Source organism: Ambystoma mexicanum, chromosome 1p (genome assembly GCF_040938575.1).
Source record: "Ambystoma mexicanum isolate Mex_15411 chromosome 1p, UKY_AmexF1_1, whole genome shotgun sequence".
Lineage (NCBI taxonomy): Eukaryota > Metazoa > Chordata > Amphibia > Caudata > Ambystomatidae > Ambystoma > Ambystoma mexicanum.
The window spans coordinates 104,069,326-104,095,351 of record NC_090921.1 but is presented as its reverse complement, the minus strand read 5'-3'; positions in this window follow the sequence as shown (position 1 = coordinate 104,095,351).

Sequence of the window (26,026 nt, the reverse complement as noted above, 5' to 3'; positions counted from 1 at the left end):
GATACACTTGAATATGTCAGGGGGGTTTTGCTCAGGCACTCTCCTTTTCCCAGTCACCCTAGGAGTGTGTGAAAAAAACTCTCAATCAGTTGTACCCAGGTATGAAAAATTCTTGATTTTATATAAAGTTGCATGGATCAACATAAAAATGGGGTACAATGTTACAACATCACTCAGTGTTTTATACCGGACATACAGGAAAAAAACGAAAGGGCATACAAACTCAGAGATACATTTCCTTGTGTATTAGAAAAGGTGTGAGTCCTTTACAGTCATTGTCTGAAAGACTGTATTGTATGGGGAACAAGTGAACATTTGTGACAAAGAACAAGACAATGAGTGACAAAAAATCTTCTTTCGGGGAACAGCAATGATACACTGTAGTTAAAAGGTGCGTCTACACCGAGGTGTTTCAGCCATCTATGTGACACGGCCTTCTTCAGGACGGGGTACTGTATGGATAGGATGTTCGTTGAGTGCTATGGGATTAAATGGCCACAGGCACTCTGATGGGGACCCAATCTCATATGTGGGGGTCCCACTGGGCTCCTCTTAATTGGGCTTTGGTCTCTGGAGTATGAAAGTATGCTCGCCTCGCCAGGAGATGGTGTCCTCTGTGGCTCATACACTCGCGGGTAGCGTGCGGCAAGGAGAAATGCTCCGCACGTAATTCTGAGTCACTCTGTGGGCGCGCAGACCTGAAAGCACCACTTTTTTAACTGACACTTTTTAAAAGTGTTTTACTTCCCCTGCTATTTGACACCACTTTAGGCAGCGAAGGTGTAATTGATTTGTTTTTCTCATTTCACTTTCGCTGCCAATAAACCGTGCCTGGTAAATGCGTTCCTTCTTTGTGAGTCACTCCGCTATTTCAGGGCGAAGACGCCGATGGTGCAAACTGTTTGCTGAGAGTGTAGGATACTTTAGGGCTCATTAGGAGTTTGCTGTTCTGGAAATAAGGTGTCGGCAACAATGTGTACTGGCACGTTTCCGGACCGGCAAACTCCAAGTCTGCCACTAGGGGCTGACTTGCCGGTAGTACAGGCCCTACCAGCAGACAATTGCTCCTATCAACTGTACCGGTATTACCAGTGCCAGTGATTGCAGCATCCGCATCCTATGGACTCCTACTGAACCCTGTGGGAATGGTGAGTTACCGGCGTCTCCGCTGCCCACAACTATCCCGGTAAAATCGAATATAAGGCATTGGAGACGGTATGGTAGATCCTCGGTATCCTGCCGAAACAACTGGGGAACTTATAATTAGCCCATATATGAATCCCCAATCTTGTATTATTTGTGTGCATGTGTAAGCACAATTTTCAGTTGCTATGCTTTGTTCCTGGCTTTAAATTACTTTTCTAACCAGACCCATGGGCCCAATTCGCAAGGATATTCACTGGGGAAAAGCAGGAGATGCCCTGGGCATCTCGGATTTGCTCTCAACACCTGCTACCTAATAGATAAAGGGCCTGATTCATGGAATTATCTGCACGAAAAATAGAGACTTTGCGCGCCAAACTGACGCAAAATCTCGCTTGCCATTCATGGAATCGACTGAGCCTAACGTTTTTGTACATTGCGTGGGCTCTGCACAAGCTTGCATGTCACTGCGAGTGCCTTGCGCGAGACACCACGCAGAGCATGGGCGTGGGTTGCGTCGAAGGCAGGGTAGGGGCAGAATGTGTAAAATGAGGGAGAACAATGGAAAGTGTGGGCGTTACAAGGGACGTCCTGCAGGCAGTCCAACTGCAGCCAACTACTGCACGGAACGATACATATTCATGTATCTGACCGCGCAACCTCTCGATGGGGAAATGGCCATGCAAAACCCTCATACTATCTGCCACCCGAAGGCAGGTGTACAGGCACCTGCGCATAGGATTCACCGCGCAGGGGTAACATCGGATGTTGGATTTAGGGGTACGTGTTACGCTCACCTGGTTTCCGCGTGGGGGCACAGTTGGAACCCTCTCTTGACTTGACTCCTCGGAATCACCTTCCCCTCCAGATAGCGGTTGGACCTGCGGCTCGGGAGATGGGTGTTGCCCGTAGGTGAAGAGGAGAGGCAATGAAAATGTAGTGGGGATATCGTGACTTCCCCCAACCCTCTCGTGCTAAAATACGGTGTGCAAGCGCTTTCCCATATAAGCTTACCTGTGGTTTTGTAATGTTGAGCCATCCATCCTGCTTATCCTAGCAGGGGCGCGTAGACCGGACCAAGTAACTTCACTGGTCCGTGGGAGTGTTGATCCAGACCAGCTGAGACCAATCCACTTAGAAGGTAAGTATTTTGTTATGACTATTGTTTGATTAGACTGTCTGTAGTTCATCTAAGTAATTCTTGCAATGTCTCATTCCATTTCCATAGGTACGGAGAAGTAAATCGGGACCGAAGAGAGTCCGGAAGACCTTAGAGGCTGATGGAGTTTCAACAGTGACAGGTAAGTTGGTCTTAATACTGGAACTCTAGTCTCTTGTATGATGCGGCCGTGCGTTCGATATGAATATGAGTTCTAACCTGTTGTGTTCTTATTTCCTTGAGGCTGCAGCCCGACTATGAAGAATGGTGTCCGGATTCTCGATGAAGATTCGCGGTTGCAGGATGAAGACTCCGACTCTGACCGTGATGAAATGCCGGTGAGAAAGAAGACTTCAGCTCCGACCGTGATGGAATGCTGGTGAGAAAGAAGACTTCAGCTCTGACCGTGATGGAATGCAGGTAAGAAGAAGAGTCCGGTTCAGGCCGCGATGAGTTGCAGGAAAGAAGCACACTCAGCGATGTAGCGGCTGGCAGCAGGTAAGATGCGCGCTCAGCGATGTAGCGGCTGGCAGCAGGTAAGATGCACGCCTAGCAATGTAGCGGCTGGTGACAGGTAAGGAGCGCCCTCAGCGGTGGAGTAGTTGGGGTGAAAGGTGCGCATGGTGGTGTAGCGGTAGACTGCAGTTAAGGAGCGCTCTCAGGAATATCTTCAGGATGGGGCTGCAGGAGTCTAGTGATGAGCAGGTAAGCACTGCGGAGAGCGTTACGATGCTGAAAGCAGAACAACGCGAAGCGAAGGCACATGGATGGGCTGGCCTTATATAGACTGGCTCAGGGCCCTCCCTTTAGCCCTGCCTACCAACTCCACCTTGCCCTTCTTTGGGACTGTAGCACGTGCCTTCCAGTTCTGTTCTATGGCCACTCCCGGCCCAGCTGCACACGCCCTTGGCATAGAGTGTGCAGAGCACACTTTTACATGAGCGGCGCCAGGACTGGGTCCAATGGGACCCTGGGAATGAGGAAGGACTGGCCCCTTGACTAGTGGCCATGACAGTACGTGTACGCAGCTGGGGTTATGATCTAACTTAGGGGTGGGCGCATGCAGTGTAGCGGGGTGCAGGAACGGTTTACAGCAGTTTGCACGCAGATATATTGAGTTTTATCCGAGTTACGATAAATCATACGCATGTTGTTGGGGTGCCGGTAACAGTTACGGGGGCCCCCATGCAGGGTCCGCGAGATGCAGGTCTGCTTGCGGGTGACCCAACGCACTGTTTGAAAGGTGTATTCGTGCCCAGGTGAGCTAGCTTTTTCTGGCTGTTGTTGCTTTGTGTGCGGCCGTGTCGGGGGCGTTCTGGCCGTGACTTGCGTATAGAGTTACTTTGCACCGTCAATTCCATGAAAACACGGAGTGTGCATTTTTTTATCTGCATGCTGGCTTGCGCACTGTCGTTCTCGGCATGCAGCATTTGCGGGATACATGTGCACTTTTTCATGAATCGGGCCCAACGTCTAAAACTGGAGCAAATACAGAGCTGCTTGAGGAATCGGTGCAATGCCCTTGAGAAATTCTATGTGAATGACATTTGCACACAATCATCTCACAGACGCCCCACATTTGCTCCGGTTTTAGGTTTTGTAAATAAACGGTGGACGGAGATTTACTCTAGAGCAAATCTTTGTGAATCAGGTCGTACGTGTTTATATTTGACACTTTCCTGTTTGTAATTTCTGTTAACGTTTTGCAGCAGTGACGCCGATACAGTTGACACAATATGTTTAGCTTTCCCGTTTACTTTGGTGGTTTACTGACAAATGTGGGTTTCTAGATTAGTTCTAAATGCTAAGTGAACTTGTCTGGAAATTGAGTGCATACTTTGATTTTTCTGAATGTGTTCCATTTCTGTGGGGTTCTAAGTCGTTTATATGATGACCTTCTAAAATTCTTACTCTTAATGAATTCACAAAGCCTGTCCCTTCTTCAAAGAACGCGTCTATAATTCAATAATAATCACAGTAAATTATCCAGGCCTCAAGGGCCAGACCCATGGCGGGTTTTCTAGAGACCCCTCATTAATATTCATGAGATAAATTTGCATACAATGATTCTAAAGGTATGCACATGTTTTGCCCATGAATATTAATGAGGGATATCCTGAAAACCCGTCAGGATTCCATCCCTCGAGGCCCGGAGTTGGACAACCACTAAACCATTTTGCAGGCCTCGTGGCTAAGGCTTGTGAAAAGTGGCAGCATAAGGAGATGAAATAGGAAACAGTTCTCTAACAGCATAAATAATTTACAATAGTTGGAAATACACAGTGCCTTCTTTCGATTTGCTGAAATGATTCCGTTCTGCCAAACTTGTTGGATTTGACCTTAACGGTATGACCCAGAGATCGTCCATATGTTTCCTGAGAGCTCTCCTAGGGGCCAGAGTTGTCAGTGCCTTGGATGGTTTGCAGGCTATCTTGAAGGCTAGTCCTGCTAGGAGGTAGAGCCAGTGAAGTCCTGCAAGGATGGGCGTGATGTGGATACCTTTTTGGTACCTTTGTAAAGAAGAGCTGTGGGCAGATGGAGGTCTCTGCGTTGGACCTCGTGTGGAAGCCGATGGAGAGGTTGAGCCGAGTGATTTCCCTCTGACAGTGAGGGTCAAGGTCAATTTCATGCCCTTCCGCTAGGTCTGGGCCTGGGTGTGTTTGCTTGGATTTCAGAGATGGATAAATGAAGTCTTTCTGTGGTTCCATTTCAGGGAGCCATTTGGAATCCACATATGTACGAGTGCGAGGCGGCTTCCAATGAATGGATATCTTCGACAAATCTAACCTGACCTTCAGGTAAAGCTGCATATCAACCACACACCGGTGTGTCTTTATGTCGTGGCTGTCTAGAGGTCCCCAAATGGCCCCGGCCAGAGGATTAAGATAACGATTGTGAAGACGACGGATCCCTGGATGGACCTGCTTGCACCCACTTGCACAATGCTCGTTTGGTAGGGGTTGAACCGACACAGGACAGCTTGGTCACATGCTGCGTGGGAGGTCTGTGGCTCATTGTGTGGTTTGGCAATGATATGGAAGGCCTCCTGGATGACCTGGCTCGTGGCGGTCTAAACGCTGAATCTAGGATGGAAGCCTTCATTTGATATGAGATCATGTTGGGAGAATTTAAGGGCAACCGTTTTCACAATGACTACCCCGATGAATGGCAGGTGCGTGATGGGACAGTAGTTAGTCAAATCCTGTCAGTCAAGGTTAGGCTTTTATATTATCGGGAGGATCTGGGGGGTCTTAAGTGTAGCAGGGAAGATGCTTTTTGGGAAGCAACCATTGATGATATGTATCAACAGTGTTGGTGCGCCCCCTCTGATGGCTTCCAACATGGAGATACCGAGGGAGTTTTCCTCGCCGGAGGCAGCAGCCAGGGCTGTGAGAATGCTGGTCAGGTCCCCCCAGATGATTGGCTGGAACTTGATCCTCCTGGGCCCGCTTCTCTGGGGATGGCTCGGATCTCCCACGGTGGCCATGAAGTCGCAGATGCGGCGCCTGATCTACTCTATTTCATCCATGAAGGATTTGCTGATGCCTTTGCAGTGTTTTACACATGGTGGGGACTTTGCTTCTGTGGCAGCATTAATGGTTGCTAAGGAGCAGTAGCTGAGTTTGGATGTGGAGGTGAAGTGCGTGCTGATTGGAGGGGTACCGAACGATGATGTATTTATGTAGTGCTTGTCCTTGTTTTTTCTACTTGCTTACTTTATTTTAAATGTTTTTTTAGCTTGCTCCATATTTTTTCAAGCCTGCAGATGGAACATTTGCCGTCAGTGAGCCCTTGCAAGTACCGTGGTACAGTGGACGTATGTCTGGGGAAGTACTGTTAAAATGACACTGGGTGTTGTCCGTGTCTGTCAGGGAACGGTTGAGTGCACGAAGAAGGGTGTGGAGATCTGCTGAGGCATCAGGAGTGGATGCCAGGGAGATGAGGTAATCTTCTCACAGCAACGAAGACTTTCCTCTCTGAGGGCGGCCCATTGTTGCTTGCAGGCTGCCCTTCATTAGGGAAGTCTTCAGCCCGCAGCGGGCCAGCGGATAGTACTGGTATATTTTTGAGGAGGTGGAATTGTTGTTCGCTCATGATGTTGACGGTGGATCCTGTGTCAATAATTGATTGTGTGTCAAGGCCGTTGACACAAAGAGTCACTTTAGGAGAGGTGAGAAGCCTAAAACCGGGATGAACTGTGTCCTATTGCGTTGGGGAGATAAACGCGGTGTGTGCCAGCTGCGTGGTGAGTAGTATATGGTTAACCCTGATTCCACTTCATAAATTGGTGTAAGATGAGAAACCACTCGCACTGCGCGCTTGGCCAATACAGTGCATAAAGTATCCCAGGAGAGGTGTCTATTTCCACTTCTTCTGCAGTGAGGTGGTCCTATTCATCCTTGAACGATTCCATGGTGAAAGGATCTGATCTTGAGTCAAGTCAGAGGGGGTGTCTATTGACATGTATCTTGCAGTTTGAGGCATTGAGATGGACGTGGTGGCGGTCGTATGATGGCGTGCACTTTACCGCGCAGTTGAGCTTTGCAAGAGTGAGGGGCACTCCTCTTTGGTGGCAGTGGGAGGAGAACAGAGACATTTTGGTGAGGGATGCCTCTTTGGGAGTAACGGGTGCAGCGGAAAGTTGTGGCGTGTCTGTACGGGAGATGTCTTGGAGAACGAACAGTGGTCCGGGATCATCTGGGAGACTAGAGATCTCCCTGCACCGGAGGAACGTTTCCCACTTCCTTGCCAGATTGATGTGGTTATCACTTGTACTCTTCTTCTGTCGGCCCTCCACGTTTCATGTCATCCCGCGTCCTCTGCGTTCTTTCCCTCCCTTTTTCCTCCCTCTGTACAGTGCCCGACTCCTTTCAGGGACATAAAAGATTCCTTTAGAAAAACGTTCTTACCTCTGAAGTAAAAACGCATGCATCGAGTCTTTTCTTTAAGAAAATACTATCCCAATCAAAAATGGCCACAACTGAGAAAAGGGAGCATGGATGGAGCATGAAAAAGAGGCGCCTTTTTTAGTTTTCATGGCAGCCTGCATGAGACAGAGGTGGCAGGGCATATGGGGAAAGCTGCACAGTATTTAAAAGCAAATGGAGTGGGGAGAAGTGCTAGAAAGGCAGAGGGCAACCCGGTGATGGCATGCCATAGCAACACAAGAGACGAGTGCATACGCGGCCACCGTGTGAATGGTTAATACGCAGGTTTGGATTGCCTGTTCCATCCTGCGATCCAAGCATTCTGATTGGCGGTGGCAGCCACTTGGTCTCTCGTTTGCCACTTGTCTCATCAAGACGTAGTAACTCTGCGTGCACTTTGCACTATGCACACATTTAGGTGTCCTATCGCTTGAACTTGTTTTCATAAATGAAAATAAACGTGTCAGACCAGGACTACCAAAAGAAATGGAAAAGGGGCACACAAGAAAGAGCCTCCTCCCTCTTGTATGGCTTATAAGACGCCATTGGCGCGCTGCGGTCCAAGGGAGGTGGGCCAGGCAGAAAGCAGGCGAAAGATATATCTTAAAAAAGAAGGTGGAAGAGGGGTGATCCCGAGGGGTGAGTGAAGCCCTCGGAAAGTTCGCAATGCAGGCAGTGGTGGAAATGGAAAAAATGTGGTGGGGATCCCACAAGTGCCGGGGTGGGGGAGGAGTTGGGCGGCAGAGGGGGCGTTGTCTATAGGGGGCGGGGTTGGTAGTGGCCCTCCGGTCAAATACATACTTTTAACAAAAGAAAGAAAAATAAGCGCCCACAACGCTAACATTGTCTTTTACTGCCGGCCAGGGCTTTAAGTGGGAAGGGGCCTGCCGGGGCTTAGCCCCGGCAGGCTCCGAAATTTCCTTTGAGGCTGGGCCCTGTGGGGCCCACTAATCTCCCCTGCCATTACACGAAAAGGATTTGTTTCTGAAGCCTGAAGCTCTCGCTCATGTGCGAAAGCTTCAGGCTCCAGAAAAAAATGCCTTTCAGCCGTAATAGTCCCGCCGCACCTGCCAGGCATCCCTTTAAGCACGAGATGCCCGTGGGCCGGTGCCACCATTATGGAGAAAACGCGAGGCCGCTGGAAGCTGAGGCCGTTTTCCTTTCAGCCTTAATGGTGACGGTGCCCCTACCCAGCTGAATAGGCGAGGCCCTGTCCCCTGCCAGGCAAGCCTATAGAATATAAATGCAGAGATCAACACCCTCTCCCTCATGGGGAGAGGGTGTTGATCACTACAAACGGTTGCCTGGCAGGGGTGCCAATAGCCCATTGAGCCGGGGCTCGTCAGGGGGGCGTGGCCTAACAGGCCCGCAGGACCCCTGCAGTTAGGCCAGACCCCCTTGATGAGCCCTGGCTCATTTTGTTGTGCGAAAAAAAGAAAAAAAAAACGCCTGCGAGGGCAGCATTGACTTTTACGCAGCTCTGGCACTGGTGTGTAATGCATCATCAGTGCCAAAGCCGCGGTAAACGGCAAAGGCTGCCGTCGCGGACGCTTTTTTTTTTTTCTTTTTCTTTTTTTCCAGCGCGGTTCATGGGCTTGGGCGGCTGACTCTGGCCGGATCCCGAGATCCGGCCACACATCTGGTGCCTGATCTCAGATTCGCCGAGAGCCGGCCCAATGACCAGCACTGAATGCAGGCTTGTATCAGCAGCTACCCAGGGACGTCATTTAACCAAAATGCCAGGGGTGCGGAAGTGACATCACACAACCTTTTACCTCTGATGACATCACCCCGAAGTGACATCATGGGAAGCGATGGAACATGACCTGTCACCCCTTGAAAAAACAGGAAGTGACATCACATAGCATTGTCCTAAGTACACTATGAAAAATATGGTGATAGCACTATAATGTGATGTACATTTCATACGAGAATGGATCGCCCTATGGCTCCTTAATATCAGTGTGTATAGGCCCATATTACCAAATCACTGTGAATGCAAGCAGATGTCCAAGGCCAAATGATAATGATCTGATATTCTATTGCACTTACGCATGAAAGCTTTATATAGAGCAAATAGACATACAATATCACCCAACCTGCGAAGGTACTCATTTATCAACCTAAGAAGGATGAAAGGCTGTGTTGTCCTTGCCAGGATTCAAACCTGCAACCTGCAGATCACACACACATCGTAGCAGCGAGTGGTCAACCCACTGAACTATTTTACCAGCTATAGCTATTTTACGGCTATAATGAAAGGAGAAATTACATTTCTGAATGTTCTCAGAGTCAGAAAGCAAATTACACTCTGTAGTGGATACCATTTACTGGTAACTGAGATTTAACAGCAGGTCAGTTCATCTGCAGGTCTGGTGCAATGTTGACTGCGTGCCAGAGGCGATGCTAGGGGTACTTGAGGGGGCTATAGCCCCTGATCTTTTGGTTGTAGCCCCTGATAGAAGCTCAGGGGCTATATCCAAAAGGCTAGCGCTAGCCCCGAGTCCCGACAGCCCCGACATTAGCGTAGACCCAGATCTTTTGCAAACCTAGCAACACCCCTAGTGGGTGGATCTACTTTTCAGGCTTCAGAGGTTGGTAAAATACATATCATATCATTGGCAGGGTTCCTAACTGTGTATTATAGATTTTAGAGTAGCGCAGGGAAAGCAGCGCATTCACACGGCACTTGTTACCTCATACATGCAAACAAACATCCTGAACAGCATGGCAGGGAGATAGGAAAGATAGACACATAACAACAAAGCATTCATTGTGGCACAATGAAATCAATGGCCACTCTATGTTCTATGGTCAAACATTTCGGCACTGTACACAAGCTTTTAGGCCCAAGGAATTTGTCAAGTGACCGAGGACACCGAGATGGAATGTCTTGTGATGATCGTAACAGGGACAAAGCCAAAAAAAACTATGCTATAACTGCAACATGGGAAAAGCAAAATACGCAGTCTGAAATGGATGCTTATTGTACCTAAATGCTTTTTGGAGGTTTTTGTGTGCATTGTGAATTTGAGGTTTTTAAGAACAGACTAAATCAGTGACTCACCCCTGAAAAGTGTCTGAAATAAACCTTTAATGAGTCTAGCAATTATTGTCATTCTTATTCTCTCTGGTTTAGGGTCACTGCTTGGCAGCGACATACTGGAACACCCTCCCAGCCCAAATCAGACTGATCGAATCTCATGCAGCCTTCCGTAAGGCACTAAAAACCAGCCTCTTTGTCTGACAGCCTCCCTTTCTGACCTGTTCGTGCCCTTGCACTCTGTTGTTCTCATACCATGTACTGTACCACAAAATGTAACCTGTGCTGGGTCTACGGACTCTTTGTAACTAAGCAATTGTTTCTAACTGGGGCTAATCACCTGTAACCCCGAAGCAAGCCTACTTTCATCTTCTTACAGCGCCTCGTTGCCCAAGGGTTGTAGTGCGCTTTACAATTCCAAAATAAAAAATAAAATAAAAATACTGTTCAAAGTGACCGTAAATAAGAACAAGAACAGCCAGCCACTGCAGCAACAAAGAGCCACATGGTGCGGGCCACAGCCCAGGAGCTTCAATAAAAAATAAGGTTTTCAGTTTTTCATGGGTAGCAGGGGAGGACCACAGGGGTAGCAAGGAAGACCTCAGGGATGGCAGTTGCGACCCCCAAATGATGTCCCTAGTTAACAAGCTACCACCCATGTGCCAAGCAATCTGACTGACAGCTGCACATCTCACTCTAAAATTCAGCCATTCTATTAGCATATCTATTTCTAATTGAAGCACACCTGTTGTTAGATGTTCACGGTCCTATGTAGTGTGTTTTGTCACACTGTTGTCTGATGTGAAATATTGCTGTGCGGTCCTTTGGCAGTGTGCCACTGTTTGTTCTGTTTCTTACTTTTGAAGAATTTGTGCAAGTCCTTATAATAGCGCACGAGTAATTCCTGGCGGGAATACCGCCAAACTCCTAACCGCCTTGATACACGCAGTCACTAAGCAGCTGCTGTGATAGTGAAAGAACAAATATTGAAAAAACAGCTGCATCCGGCGTATCATGGGCCGCTGTAGAGCTCTCTCCTGGAGCTCGACAAATGTGTCTGTGATAAAAAGGTTGTGTGCTTGAGTCGCTAAGTACATAATACACACAGGGCTTGGTGCTCAGTTCATTTTTCAAAGGACTAATTCTAACAATAAGGTGCTGGTAGCCATGAATCAAGTCTACTCATTCGGTCAGCCTCTGCAGTTAGATGTAAGTTAGATGTAAGGATAAAATGCTGTCGGTTGATTGTCGCTTTGGTTAAAAGGAAGCCTCAGAATTTTGTGCGTGTCTAGTTCCCATGCCTAGAAAACAATGTTTATAGGATTTTAAGAGGCATTCATTAAGGGGTCGATTCATGGAAATGTGCTCAGAAATCCTGAAAGGGCCGGGCCCCGAAAAGGACACTGCGTGAGCCTGCACGCCGAATAAAGAATGCACGTCATGCGTATTCATGGAATTTACTGCGCAAAGTAACCCTATACGCAAGTCACATCCGGAACACGCCCACACGCAAAGCGTAAACAGCCAGGACAGCTACCTTTAAGTGCTCCCCCGGGCGCGGATACAAGCACCATTCGGGGTCCTACGCAAGCAGGCCTGCATCTCGGGGACCCTGCACAGGGTCCCCCTCAACTGTTGCTGATCCCCCGACAATATGTGTATGAAAAATTGTAACTTGGTCTAAACTCGGAAAATATGCATGCAAACCCCCGTAAACCGTTCCTGCACTGCGCGATACCACGGACACGCACTCCTAAGTTAGATCAGAACCCCCGGTTGCGTACACGCACCCCTTAATCCGACATAGAAACCCACCTTCACCCTGCAAATCCTATGCACAACTGTCCTTATGCCTGCCTTTGGGTGACATAGTGATTGAGCGATTTGCGTGGACATTACTTTGCCGAGAGACTGCATGGGGTTTTCCATGAATACGTGTGCTCAGCGCAAATGTGGGCATGTGAGGGACTGCCTGTGGGCTGGCCCTCGTAACACTCACTTTTTCACATGTTCTTCCCCATTTTCTGTGCTCCGCCCCTTCCCAGCCCTCTGCACAAGCTACACCCACGCAGGGTGTCTCGCACAAGGCGCTCGACATCTCACACAGATGTTCCGGGCCTGTGCAAACTCCACGCAAGTCCCAAAAAAGTCCCACGCAGTCAGTTCTATGGACCAACGATCATGGATTTGCGTGCCGTTTGGCGCACAAGTCCCCTATTTCTCATGCAAATAATTCCATGAATCAGGGCCTATATGTTTAAAAATACAAAGTGAAGGTCAAAATACATCTCTCTCTCTCTCTCTCCATATATATATATATGTTTCATTTGAATATATATATATATATATATATATATATATATATATATATATATATATATATATATATATATATATATATATTCAAATGAAAATTGAGCCCCTGGACAGGGCAAAACCAGCGGGTTGCACTCCCGAGAGCAGCTGAATAAAGAGAATCCAATCTTCAGCAAAATGAAAGGCTTGACGGCAAAATCAGGCAGCACCAAATGTTCTTTATTCATCAAAAGTGCATAGGAAAGAGGTACCTGAAATAACACAACGACGCGTTTCGTGGTACTCTGACCGTTTGTTCACGTAGGTAGGGAAAACACAGACAAGGGACTCCTTAAAACGTAATTCAAACTCTATGGGAACAATGCATAGAGCGTCACATTGTACAAGTCAATACAATATATTGTACACAAGGCGGTGAAGTGGGAGAATGGAACAAAAGGCTCCCACCAATCCCCTCACACCCCTGGCCTAGAGGATCGCAGCCCAGACACCCGCCACGAGAGGAGTTTGCCCACCTACCAGATGACCAGATACCCTGGTACAGGAACATACGGATGTGCCCACCAGCCTGCCCACCAGCCTGCCCTGCCCATGCCGAAACCTGCAGCATGGATGAACTCGATTGAACCATTCAACAGTAAATGAACACATCGTTAGAGATGCCATGACGACCTAGCCAACGGTCAGCACACCCGTGCAAACATGCACACTGGACAATCCCACACCAATCCACACGAAGAACATGTTCAGTGCTATGACGTAGGTGACGGACACACCCACTGAAGCGCATCTTTATTATTTTTCACATAGGTTTTTCAAAATGCAGAAACGCAAGACGCACAATGAACTCATCTAAAATGCTTGCTCACGCTTCTTCTAAACCCATGCATTGCAATGAGAAATATAACGAAGACATGATACTGGGGATAAAGCAATATCATACCATAACCTAAAGCGCCGTGCATCAAACGTCTCTACCTATGCACCAGGCCCAAGTAGGCCGCAAGCAAGAGCTTCCATGAACATTGAATGAGCAAAAGTACAGTTGCTGACCCTGCAGAATGAGCCCGGCGAGAGCAGACAGTCAAGGGCACAATGTTGCAAACTCGCATGCCGCAAGCCGACGCCAAGGTCACACCTGCAAATTAAGCCAGGCACACAGTGGAAAATGCAATATTAAATGTGCAGAATTCTGCCTCAACCACGGTCTCACCTCACGTGACCAAGCCGAACCTGACAGGGTGCCAGGCCCAGGAGGAGGGAGGCGCCTGGATCCCACGTTTCAAGATACAGGCAGATACAATTAAGCGACTCAATGGACATCTGCGGCGGTGGGAGTAGTCTGCCTTCCAGCATATGAACAAATCCTCACATTGTCTGCACATACCCATAGTGATACATTGTTGCAAATGACAGGTGCACCGCGAGCTGGGAACAGCGATGGTCCCAGACTGGGGGGCTCGCGAGTGGACCAATCAGAACATGGGGCTCTTATCACTGACGCCATTAACATTAGCCAATCCTCAGGGGTCTTCATGTAACAATTTTCATGTATCAAATTGAAGGGACAACCCAAGTATACCACCTGACTGACCCTCAACCACTAACAACGCTCTCTATACGTATGCTATACTAACCCTACCACTCGAGGAACCAATCCAGAGTGGCGATAGGTTTTTTGCTAACTTTCCCAGGTGACGCAAGTAGCGCGTCATACTAAGGTAAAAAGGGCCTGCGAGCCCCACGATTGGAGAGAGAGTGTCAGGACGGACGCGTACGATCCTTGACCCATCCCTGCCGTTTTGTTTAATAAACAGCAGAATCACCTTGCTTCTTGCGTGTGCCTCATACTCATTTTTTGGGATACACGGGAGGAGTTGGGGCCTCCCTGCCCGGAGGTCCGCGGACGGCCCAGCCGACCCTGGGAGAATTTCCCCCCGACAGTGGCCATGTTGTAGTGTACCAAAGGCAACGCATTCATTAATGTACAACAAAATAAAGTACACATCATAGTAATCTGGACATTGAGTAACATCTTGAAATCAAAAATGCTGCCACAAATGTCACGAAAGTCAACAGAGTAGGGACTGTGGAAGAGACGGCATATAACGCGTGTGAAAAAAAGGGAAGGGAAATCATAACCATGGGAGGTAACCAGTTGGTGAAGTCACCACTGTATAAAAGGAAACTAATATAAAAAATATAAGGTACTGCCACAGTGTAAACATTCTACGGGGGCAAAAAAGACTGGGACTTGCCTCTAAACAATATAAACATTAATATGGATAAAAAAGAAGCCCAGTCTAAAAATGCCGACCAGAAAAATAAAGATAGAAATAAAAAATAATAAAAAATAGTGCTAGACATTAGCACGCACGCAGTTATATTGCCATCCCCTCAACACAGTCCCACAGTGTGAGTTTCAGACGTGTAATTGATTGTTTGACATTTAGGCATGCCCCAATAAATTCTATAGTCTCTATAGTCTCTAAATGCCTAAACATATAAGTTACATCATACATGCTCAAGGGTAAAAATGGGACATTTCAGGCAAATGTAGTAGTATGTGGGCAGTATATATGTGTGTGCCTGTTCGAAATGTTCAGCATATTCCCAACATGCCACAAACCTGAAATGTGGCATGTGGGTAGGTTTCATGGTGTAGACAATCTATCAAGTGTAAAATATAAATATACCCTTGTCTAATTCTTTTTTATTGTTGTAGGGATTACCATACAAAGCATGGGTACAATTGCTAGTATATTATAAACCAATCAATATACATTAAATACATCTCAGTAAACAATATATATATTCACTGACAAAAACTTTGTTAAAGGGACGTTATGGTTAAGTTGGACTACTAAAAACCTTTGAAATTCAAAGAAAAAACTTTGTTAAACAGACGTTATGGTTCCAAGTAAAACCGAAAAACCCCTGAAATTCGCCAAAAACTTGGCAACCATAACTTGCGCCACCACCGTGCTCTGCTAAGACTAACACCCAGGACATCAAAGATGACATCACAAATGTAATTGATTACGTCACTGATGACATCACACATGAAATAAATGTTGATGAAAAGTCTCTACAAAGAGTTGTGTTTATATTGTTGATAACAAGATGTCAGGGGTGATCGGGAGACCTATCATGAACTACTTAATCTATTACAGAATGTACTCATCTAATATCATTGCATTGGAGTGTTGTTGTTAATATAGAAACCTAATCATATATAAACATAGGCAATGACTGCAGCATGCACCATAGAAGTACACTATTTATAATATTGTAATTTTGGATAGTACAATAATGAATGCTCCCTTATCAGAGTTTTGAGTAATGTTAAACATGTAATAACTAGCTAACAATTCAAGACTTACAGCACTTGTGCTGGTACAAACAATACATATGAAGCACCAGGTTATAGGTCAAAGGTTCAAATAAAAAGGTTCAAAATACAATAGGGTCGAATCAAAAGGACTGAAAACAAAAGGTTCGAAATGTATGTTTATTTTTGGGGGGGGGTCCCCCACCAACCCCTGTTTTTTTGGTAAAAAACACTTTTTTTACCTATACGGAAACCCACAAACAAATATATAATAAAAAATAAAAATTCGAACCTTTTGTTTTCGGTCCTATTGACTCGACCCTATTGCATTCGAACTTTTTGTATTCAAACCTTTAACCGGACACTGAAGCACCACAATGCATACAAATCAGAGGCACATACAGGGAAACTAAAGTAAGGAAGAAAGAAACTGCATCATCAGAAAATGTTAATGACATTAAAGTTTATCTTCATGTATACAATGAATTGTGTCTTTGAGGCCTGCTCATTTCCCCATGTATGTGCACCATGAGCTGAGACCAAACCCTAAGGAAAGTACTTAAAGAACATATGACAAGGTTAACATCTATATATATAACACCTTTTTAAATGTTATTATTCTGACTGCCATTGAACAAAACCACCTGACCTATATATGTCAAGGAACAAAAACAAGTGGCCCAGATATGTGATGTTATTTGTAATTTGTAATTTTATTTATTTGTAAAGTGCAGCCAGGCCCTGGGGCAACCGGGTGCATTGGTGATGTCATCTTTGATGTCCTGGGTGTTAGTCTTAGCAGTGCACGGTGGTGGCGCAAGTTATGGTTGCTTAGCTTACCATAACCGGCGAATTTCAGGGGTTTGTCGGTTTTACTTGGAACCATAACGTCCGTTTAACAAAGTTTTTTCTTTGAATGTCATAGGTTTTTATTAGTCCAACTTATCCATAACGTCCCAGTAACAAAGTTTTTTCAATGAATTTCATAGATTTTTATTAGTGCAACTTAACCATAACATCCCTTTAACAAAGTTTTTTCATTGAATTTCATAGGCTTTTACCAGTGCATGCTATTGTCCTACAACTTACTAATATCATACTTACCCAATATAGCAATATTTGTGGACAATTTCCAAAGTTTCACATTAAACTCTGCCATTTCCCAACATCTGGAATAATTTTTAACACTTCTGTACACTTCTTGCAACTATTTCAACTACTTTTGCATCCGTGGACGTCTGCGAGCATCTGACTTCATAGCGGACCTTCCGGACAGTGCCACATAACCATACGCTGGTGCGCGGCATGATGACGTGTCTGAGAACCCGTCCACACTTCACAATAAGATCTCTGCTTGGCGGACAGTTCAGAACTGCATTTTCTACTAATCTAGGAACTCCCAACTTCAAAATATCCCTTGCACAGCTCCAACACCTATTCCTACTCATTATCCATTAACAATAGTACACAGTACATACTTTTAACAAAAATGCTATTTATCTTAAAATGGCCTCAGCTAATGCCATCCCTCCTCCCCAAGAGCCACCACCACTGCTGTAATCAAGGAGCATGAGAAACAGTGCCTCCTAACTTAGAAATAACACACACGCAACATTTTCCCTTGTCCACCTACCCCTCCATATTAGTGTTTGGTTGCTCTTCCCTCCTTTCCCTCCCCACCTTTCGTTCTCAGCTCTCCTGCCAAAAAAAATACATCCAAAAAAAACAAACGAGATATTCCTTTAGGAACCACCTTTCACAGTTAAAAAATAGAACTAAAAAAAATGTATAGACTCCATCTACTTTATATTTCTTAGTAAAGTAAATAGACTAAATAAGATTTTCCAAAATTTCCATTTGCATTTTGTGTTATGCTTATGGGAATATTGTGGCATTCATCCTCTGTTCCAGGGACTGGAATGGTGGGTACCGGCCCAGCAGCCCAAGTCATCAGCCCAAGCGAAGCGAGGGTGGATAACGAGGTCTCTGGACCATTATCCCCCCATTCCAGCCACTGAAATGGGGGATGAAGGCCATTAGCACCCTGGGTTCCCAAAGCGGGAACCCAGGGTGCTATAAAATAGGATTTTCCAGGATGGCCACCATGGAAAGGGAAGGTGAGGGTTCCATACAGGGCCCCTCTTCGCTTTCCATAGCAGCCTGCAGAAGGCAAAAAGAGAACCCTATGACCATATTACCACAAGCACATTTTTCTTCCCTTTCAAATCTATCCTAATTTCGAATAACATTACCACAAAGCCAGACGCAGGTGGACATGGCCACTTTAATCCTATGTTTTGTCCCTTGTGGTAATGGCCAGTAGTCAGATTGTCCAGAGCATGACCTTATTCCATGACCCGGACAATCTGGCCACTGCCCATGGCTACAGGCTACCCCTCAGTCACTAAAGGTATACCGCTATTATTTGTAGCTAGAATATGACACTTGTCAAATAATAAAACACTGGCACATTTGCAAAGCCATGCTTGTAGGTCCTTGCTCCTTACACAAGTTTGCTGGAAATCCACCCATGTTTTATTTTTTCAAAAGTATCAAATGTATGCACATACAATCGTCATATAACCTAGCCCCCACTTGACAAAATCCTTTCAGACTTTACGAAAACATCTAAATCTAGATCTATAATCTTTTTGCAAACCTTTGTGTAGATTTGTCAAATGGCACCACATTTATAAGCCTTTACAATATTTTGGGACCCCACTCTAATTTTGCTCCCTCTTGGCAGAATCCCACCAAACTTCACAAAAACATGTATATCTTGATCTATTATCAGTTTGCCAAAGGAAGTGTAGATTCGTCAAATGGCACCTCATTTATAAGCCTTTACATTATTTTGGGACCCCCCTCTAATTTTGCCCCCTCTTCACAAAATCCTACCAAACTTCGGAAAATCATTCATATCTAAATGTATTATCAGTTTCCCAAATTAAGTGAGGATTTGTCAAATGGCACCTCATTTATAAGCCTTTACATTATTTTGGGACCCCCCCCTCTCTAATTTTGCTCCCTCATGACAGAATCCCACCAATATTTGTATACTCACTCAGAATCAGCCCAGGAATATACGTGCAAAATCTCATGCAGTTCCATTAAGTGGCGCCAAAGTTATAAGCCATCCAAGAAATGCATTTCACCAACCCTGTAATGCTGAGGTGTCCGTGAACTTTCACAAGATTGTTCGCGGACTTTCGCCGCAAAAAACACCCGTTTTTTTTGCTTCTTGCAGCCATATTCCATCCCATCCTCATCACCCCTCACCTCCCCAGCGATTATTTGATAAGTTTGACAAGTGGAATGCTGTGTTTTTTCATATGTTTTTACCACGATGTCCGCTGACATCGGCCGCTGTCCGCGAATCCAAGATGACGGGCGTTTCCAAAAATCAGACACACTTCAGGCTCCTCACCATCCAATCAGCGAACACGCTGCATGTCCGCGGACATGACGCAAGCTGATTAGCCAATCAGGACACTGTCCGCGGAGCAAACAGGGAAGTGTGTCCACAGACCGTACATAGATATCACTAATTTTTTGTGACCTACTTTTTGGTCATTTTTTAAAAAACTACTGGACGGATTTTCACCAAATTTACAAAAGCACGCTTTCGGGACCAAGCCGCTGCTCCTGCCGTAAATTTGGTGAAAATCCATCCAGCGGTTTGGGCTGTAGGCTGGACCAAGCCGCTGCTCCTGCCGCAAATTTGGTGAAAATCCATCCAGCAGTTTGGGCTGTAGGCGTGAGCAAAGTTTTTTCCCTATTCAGTCTATGGGAAAATAAATTATTTTGGAACCCCCCTATATCTTTGCCCCCCCCTGGACCAAACCTCACCAAACTTTGCAGAGAAATTCAGAGTTGGCCATATACTTTTTTTTTGCAAAGTTTGGTGAGGATTCGTCCAGGGAGAGTGAAGTTATAAGCCACCCAAAAAGTGCTATTCCTATGGGATTAGCAACGTAACCATAACTACACGGCCACTACTGTGGCCGTGTAATATATATTTCAGATTACAGAGAATATATTTCAGTGTAGAATGTATGCCTCACAGTATACATGAAAATATATTTGCTTTTCATTATACAGTGTATAGGTTTCTAAATTGTTGGCTTAGTTTGATGCTGCCCCCTCCCATCCATTCTCAGTACAAGAAGTCAATAGGCTATGCAGAGTTCTACACGATCACGCGTGAAAAGCCTCCCACTAATATGAATCAGACCTCACCCAAACACCTTTCACCAACCTACCATTGTGTAACAACACCAACACTGTCCGTCTGCATCAACAGTCGTCCCTCAAACACCGCCAAGATTGCACATGGAACAGATGGATTGGACCTTATGTTACGTTTTGTTAACAGATTTTGTAGAGCGCTCGTTCACCCAAAGGCATCTTGGCGCTAGGAAACACGCAGAGAAGCCAACCTCAAGCAAGGCCTAGAGGAGCAATGTCTTCAAAAGTCGTCTGAATTCCAGCTGGCTATGAGTGCGTCTGAGGGCGAGGGGCAGTGAGTTCCACAACCTGCTGGCAGCAATTGAGAAAGCCCAACCCCCCACCCTCGTAAGGTGGAACCTTGGTACCAGGACTAGACAAACGCTGCCAGAGCGGAGAGCTTGACCTGGAAGGTAGTGAGTGAACAAGTCTGCCCACTGATGAGGGTAGGCCCGGTGACCACTTGTACACTGGAGACATGGTAAGTGTGGGATGGCAGAAGGTGGGCAAACAAAGGCAGTGATGTCTAGAAGGGTGGAGGGTGGTGTTGGCTACTGCGTGGGAAGGGTGGAGGATAGCAGGGGGTGGCATGCTATGGCAGAATTACAGACAGGAGTATTGTTTGTTTGTTTGTTTATTTATTTATTTGATAATGCGCTCCCAACCCTTAGGTAACTGGGCGCAACAAAGATACGTATACTTCAAGCTTGGTTACAAAGATACAATGATGATTACAACAATGATAGCAAACTAGTCACCGTGTGCATGTTACAGAGTTGCAGAGGTGCTAGGGGTCACAGTGGTTACACTAGACGAAAGGTAGGTACAGTGAAGACATGTATATATGTTATTAGTGGATGGCAGTAAGACAGCGGTAAGTCTTAGGTGGTAAGATGTTAGTGGTCATTTGTATGGAGCCAGTTTATCATATTTCTTCTGAAATTATGGAAGCGTTGTTCAGTTCTCAAGGCTAACGGAAGGGCATTCCAGGATGTGGCAGCTTTGACTGGGAAACTGGAGCCGCCCGCTTAAGTACGTTTGAATCTCGGAATCTCAAGGAGGTGGGCATTGGCAGTTCTCGTTGGGAGTGTGGAAGTCCTCTTGTTTATTCTTTCTGTAATGTATGGGAGAGCTCTATTATTCAGGCATTTGGAGGTGAGTGAGGTAGTTTTAAGAAGAATCCTCTCATTTATTTTTAACCAATGGGCATTTCTTCTGAACTTAGAAATGTGTTCTCTATTGGGTATATTACGAGCTGCCCTAAGGGCGTTGTTTTGGAGTCTTTGAATTTTATCAAGAATGTATTTGTTGGTGCCTAAATATAAGGCATTGCAATAGTCCACTTTGGACATTATTAAGGTTTAGCCAGTGTGATGCAGCTACTTTCAGAAAGGAATGGACGACAGGCTCTGATAAGTTTACACGTACAGGCCATCTAGGATGCTAGGAAGTTGACCTGTTTCTTGAGTGTTGAGGTAGAGTTGTGGTAAAAACCTAGCATTTTTACTACAGGCATCACCTTAATTGTGTTGCTGTCAATATTAAAAGAGGCATAGCTGGGCTGAGTTTGGTTAAGTTAGACTCTGTGCCCAGGGTCAGGATCTCGGTTTTATCGTCATTCAGGCAGAGGTCATGGGATGCCATCCAAGCCTGAATGAGGAGGTACATTTTATTTGCCAAGGCCTTTTCCGCAACAAAGTTGCCCGAAAGGGGAATAAGGATCTGGGTATCATCTGCATAGTTAGTGTAGGTGACACCCAGTCTGTCCAACTTGTCGAAGAGGGGCTTGGTAAAGCTATTATACATAGTGGGTGAGACACAGGAGCCCTGAGGCACGCCACAAGAGATTTGGATGGGGTCTGCAGAGGCTGAGGGGGAGAAAACTCTCATAGTGCGGTTTGCTAAGAAGGATTGGACCCTTGGTCCATGCACCTTGGTCCATGCCGGTAAAATACCGGCAACGCCTTGGTGGAAAGGGGAATTAACGCCCTATTCCAAGGTTGGTGGGGCGGTAATTCCCCCTTCCCCCATTGCCCTTCCCCATTCCCATTTTTGCCCCATAGGGCATAATGGGAATGGGGAAGGTGCTAATTACGGCACCGCAAATTGCGGTACCATAATTAGCTCCCTGGTCCCTTTGCGGGTTGATTTTTAACGCCTGCAAAAAGCAGGCGTTAAATTCTCCAACCCGCAAAGGGACCTCGTAGTAAGGCGGTAAGGATTTACCAGTACCAGTAAAATACCGCTACCGGTAAACCCTTACCGCCTACCGTGTAATGAGGCCTTAAGTTCTTTAAGGTGTGGTGTAAACCAGGCGTTGAGGTGAGCTTTCTGCTTACTTTTGCAAAGTTTAATGGGTGCGATGGTGTCGAGGGCGTTTGTCATAGAGTTATTGAATGCCTCCACCAGGAGGTTCGGGTCAGCGTTACTGGCGAGGGCATTGATAGATGGTAGTAGGTGAGGTAGAAGTTTTTTTGCTGTAATATCCTTCCACTGGTAGGGTGGGGGGGTGCCATGCCAATGGTTTTAGCACAGCGTGGTTCGAGTGTGGAGGAAAAACTGATTAGGTTGTGGTCAGTCCAAGACTGCTGGGCAATGTTGGTAATAGAGATATTACAATTCAACTCGGCCACCCAGTCGAGTGTCCTATCTTTGATGTGGGTCGGGGCAAGAACTTTTTTGTGTGAGACCATGATCCGCCAATATGGCTGCTACTGATTGGGCCTGTTTGTTTTTATTGAATCCCAAATTGAAATCTCCCTGCAGTAGGATCTGTGAGGAATCTTTAGTATTATTGGCCAGAAGCTGGATAAATCCTCCTTGAAGGTTCCCAATGGGCCGTGGGGTCTGTAAACCAGATGAATGGTTAATGTCTGATTACTGGATATGGGTAGTTTGGCTGTAAGTACCTCGCATGTGTGGTATGCAGGTGGCATGGCAAGTCTGATGGCAAAGTTAGTTTTGGAGATGATAGCTAGGCCGCCTCCTCTGACATTGGGTCTGTCTATTCTGATTATATGGTAGCATGAGGGCAGGGCCTGCTGCACCGTGAAGGCAAGATTTGGTTATTGCTAGAAAGTCCTAGTTCCTGTTAGATAGGGTGTCTGAAATTTCAGTGGCATGTGCCACGAGGGATCTGGCATTGGTGAGAGCTCCTAAAATAGTTGAGGTGGTGCTCAAAGGTTTAGGAGGGGGGAGGGGTGGGTCTTTAGTTTTAGATCGGTTATTGTAAGGGAGAGGGTTAGGGGAGCGTGAAGGTCCTTGAGCATATTCAGCAGGAGAGTGGGGGTAGAGTAGATGGAAGGGTGGGTCGAATAAAGAGCAATACACAAAGGTATTTCACACAAAACCTAGGGTAAACAGTCTTTATTTACTAACAAACAGTTAAAATCCAACAATTTTCCTTTTGGGCCAATACTCGCACCCTGTGGTACCAGATCAGCTCAGTTCAGGTTTTTTAGAATCTGTTTACTCCTGTGTGTCTTTCCTTTTGTGCTCTACTGAGTTTTTCTTATTAGGGGTGGGCAATATATCGAGTGTTGGGGGAGTATTTACATATTTTCAAAATTGATATAGGATGAGACAATATAATTAACATTGAGGTGCATACACATATATAAATACATTATTACGTATACTACAATTTTGTATTTACATTTTGATATTTACATAGCTGTGTGTATTCTTAAACAGGAAGAGGAACCCTGCATTTGCCCTTTATTTTGATCAATGACTTATGGATATAGGTGTTTGCGACATCTCACATGTAGTTGGCCGCTTACAACTAAGCAATTAACCGATATAATCAATATCGAGATGTATATTGAATATCGCCAGTCAGCCCAAGAATATCAAGATATGGCTTTTGGTCCACATTGCCCAGCCCTACTTCTTATTGTATTGTCTCAGAGTCTCTTGTCACAGACTTTTCAGGGGTTTCCTGCACCCTACTGCTTGCAATGTCCCGAATCTCTCATCAATGCTTAAATGTGTTGTATGCACTCTCCTTCTCCGTTCACTTCGTAACTTAGCTCCCCTTCTAGGATAAGGTTGCCAGCCATCTTTGGGCTTTCTCCACCAACTGTTGGTAGAGGCTGAAGATATCTGAAAGGCGTAGGCCCTGTCACAGAAGAGGGTAACTTCTTGAATACAGACATGCCATGCCCCCTCCCTCCCTGAAAGAGTGGTTCTTCACTCCTGCAAGCACCACCCTCCTCCTTAATAGGGAATTCTGCCAACTCTTCTGCTGATGCTTCACGCCAACCACCCCCTCCAGATATGTCGCTCCAGCCTTCCCTTCCTGATGTTCTCCTGCCACCTCCTTCTCGCCCTCCAGTCCCCACCTTCCTTCTCTCTCTCTCCTGATGCAGTCTCTGAAGACCATCTGGAAATGCTCTTCAGCTCTATCCAACCGCCTGCCACAAACTGCTCCAAAGACCCACACTCACAGACTGAGCCTGTGGACGATTACAGCCCTGTCTATTCTCTCCCTGGGCAGAGCTTCCTGTGAGTAGCTACACCTGTGATTGTGAAGTAGTGAGGGCCTGAGTTTGGTTGCTTGTAATAAGTTTTTCTGGGAGCACAGAAGGGGAGGGTGGCTGGGCTGAGCCCATGTAAGGGCTTTCTGCCATTTTGGATTTCAAAAGCACTTCCTTTGAGCTGGCCACCCTCCTGAATTGTGTTATTAGTAATCGTGCAATCAGGCCTTTTGAAACTGCAGCAGTTTCTGACCAAGCCTAACAGGTCCTAATCAAGGTTGTTTTTGACTCACACAGAACCTTTACCAGAAAATGTGACATTGATTGTTTTAATGACTGATATAGCTTTACCCGCATAAATGGAACAGGGTCGTTTCACTGAGTTGGAGTTCAGTTCAGGGGATGCCTTTGGCCGCATGTGTAGCCTTCCTGAAAAGGGAGCAGGGAAACACCTGACGCAAGGAACCAATGGAAATGGAGTTGACCCCTTAAGCAGCAAAGGCAGGGCTATAAAAAGCCACCAATGTCAGTATAGGATTAAAGGAACACTGGTGAGGTTGGGAGCAGAGAAGGTGGACCAAGAGGCCAGAAAGTAGTGTGCAGTAGGTAGAGAAGGAGTTTGAGGAGTCTGTTGGAGTACCTTGAGAGAGTGATAGCAAGGGAGTTGGGTCTGAGAGGGGTGGTGCAAGTTGGTTTATGAATGAGTAAATGAGTGAGTGAGAGACTGGTTTGGAGGCTGTAGGAAAGGGAAGGTTTGAGAGTAGGTGCAGCGAGGTTGAAGGTGTGTGTTTGTGTGTGTGGCTCAAAGAAAGATGAAATGAGTGTCAGGAGGGTACAGGACAGTAGATGCAGCTGCCGTTTTGGGAGTGAAGAGTTTAGGGGGTGCAAAAGTCAGTTGGTGGGTGGGGCAGGATCTTGGAGAGAGAGAGGGAGAGCAGTAGGACCAGGGGATGGTGTGTGGAAAGAGAGAGTGATAAGACCAGGAAATGGAGTGTAGGGAGAGGGGATGGATCAGTTAGAGGGTAGAGCTAGGAGAAGCATTCGAATGATAAGTCCTGGGGGTGGACTGTGGAGAGAGAAAGAGAATGAGAGAGAGACAAGCAGGGTTGTGTGAGGCGAAAAGAGAGGAAACAGGGGAGTGAGGAGAGGCTGCAGTGACATCCATTACGAGAAGGAAAGCATAGCAACCAGATTACCCTGCTAGGCACCTGGGAGGTCCCTGAGAGAGTAAGACAAGGCTGCAGCCTTTAGGCCCCCTTACAGTGAGGGAGAGACCTAGATAGTAGGGTTCCCTGGCTATAGTCAACTGGTCTATCAGAACCAGTATGGTGGAACAAGGGGTCTGGGCTAGGGAGGTGGCAAAACACTTCAAGGTTGAGGAAAGGGTGCAGGGGCCACCCC